Below are 2021 nucleotides of genomic sequence, written 5' to 3'. Positions count from 1 at the left end.
GGAGAATGACCTGTGCTTTGGGGGGCGGGGGCAACCCAAATGACAGTCCCTCCCCACCAAACCCCGCAAGGATGGAAACTGCATCCAGTGCCAGAATGTGAGCCCCAGCCCACCTCATCTGCCTTTAACTCTTCAACCACCTGAAATCCCTCTGCCCCCTCCAAGCTCCCGCACCTCCTCCCCATGCACCGGCTGCTAGCCCCTGTCCCAAACGGGTGCCAGCCCCTTGCAAGGGCCATGAGGCACTATGCAAGCTGGCACGGGGCTCTCCTCAGCCACCGCAGCCCTGTAGGCAGTAGGGAGCTCACCTGAACGGCTTCGAGACACTTGGCATCTGCTTGCCCCTCCTGGGCAAGCAGTTCATCTCTGCCTGCAGTGGCCTGTGGCAACGGGTGCAGAAGATGGTCATGCTGCCGGCGCTGGGATGCCAGAAACTGCAGAGCTGGCAGCCCCCCCCTGCCTCCTCCGCCTCTCGCTGCGTCTGAACCTGCTGACCCCCGCTGCTCCCGGCCTCCTTTTGTACCCTCCTGGGGTGCAGGGGCCAAGCGGCTCATGGGGAGAGTTACCTCTCGTGACGCAACTCCAAACAGCTCTGGGTTATTTTTAGAAGGCAGGCTGCTAAAAATAGCCCTTGCAGCCAGCTGCAATCTGAGAGGGGAAGCAATAAGAGGAAGCCAGGGTCTTTAAAGCAAACCTGGCTGCTCAGGAGGGGGTGATGATGAAGGTAGCAGGGATTCCCTCCGTGGGGCACACATCCGCCCAGCTCCTGGCCCACAGTTCTTGCCCGTCCAGTTGAAGGCCGGTGGCTTAGTCCGCCTGCCCAGTAGCTGCTCTCCAGCATCACTGGTGACTGAGCTGGATGCTGGGAGAGGGAGCTGGTATGGCAACAAAATGCGCTGGAGACATGGGGACCAAGGTGGTGAGCAGTAGCCCATCCCTGGGTCTGCTGCAGGGTCCTGGCAAAGGGAGGTCAAGGCCACAGCACCCCTGAAACTGAGGGAACCCTTGAAAGGGAGTGGGGTGCCTGTGAGCCCCTTCTTTTCTTCCCAGAAAAGCCTCCTCCCCACCAAAGGTTTGCTTTGAGGGGTGCTGAGCCTTTCTAGGGCCTGTTGTCTTCACTCAATCTCCCAGAGACTGTGCTTTTCCCCCCCCGAGAAGCCCCAGCAACAGCTGGTCGTGGACAGAGCCAGGAGCACCTCGGGGAGCTTCTGCGCTCAGCACCACACCGCCCAGCACAGCAAGCCCAGGGCGTCTGTGGGTGTTTCTTCACGCCCGGCACTCTACAAGGAGAGTAAACTTGGTGCTTCAGTGCTGGGGAAGGGGATGCCACAGCAAAAAAATTTCCTGGCATGGCTTGAGAGAGAGCCTGTGGCTGAGGCAGCTGGTTGAGCAGGGGAGCTGGAGGACAATGTGTGTGATGCCCACCCAACCCTCACAGGGAACCTGCCAGTGCCAAGGACCACAAAAGGGGTAGCCCAGGCTCGAGGTGCTCTCCCTGAGCCAGACATGCCATCAGCACACTCTGGCTCCCTTCCGGCCCCAGCCCTGCCATTGCGCCCCCACCACAGTGAGGTGCTGCCAGTATGTGAAGAACAAGTTCTTGTTGCAGTTGCAGTGCCTTCTGTTCTCTTGCCGTGGGGTTTTCACTGCTCTCATGCCGCTCCAGGCTGCTCCGTTGTGCCCGCATTGGCCACCTCCCACAAGCTGAGGAGCCCAGGCACCTCTGCAACCTTGTGCTGCTGGGATGAGCAGCACTTGACCCTGGCTCTGTGCCAGCCTGGGCCCTCTGCCACCCATCCCCAGCACGTAGCTGCCACTTCTGACTTTACATCCCAGGGAACACCCTGAGCTCCTCCCTAGCTTTCCCTGCGTTAGCTCTGCTACAGTAGCCACCAAAGCTCATCTTTACATCAGACACTTTCACCTGGGAAGGCTGCCCCAGACATTCCTCCACCTCCTTCCCTGGGGCACCCACTTTCCTGAGGCAGCGCAGGCGACACGCAACATCTCCTTCCCTGCCC

The sequence above is a fragment of the Cariama cristata genome, unplaced genomic scaffold (assembly GCF_000690535.1).
Source record: "Cariama cristata isolate BGI_N322 unplaced genomic scaffold, ASM69053v1 scaffold26450, whole genome shotgun sequence".
NCBI classification, from domain to species: Eukaryota; Metazoa; Chordata; class Aves; order Cariamiformes; family Cariamidae; genus Cariama; species Cariama cristata.
This window is presented reverse-complemented; position numbering follows the sequence as displayed.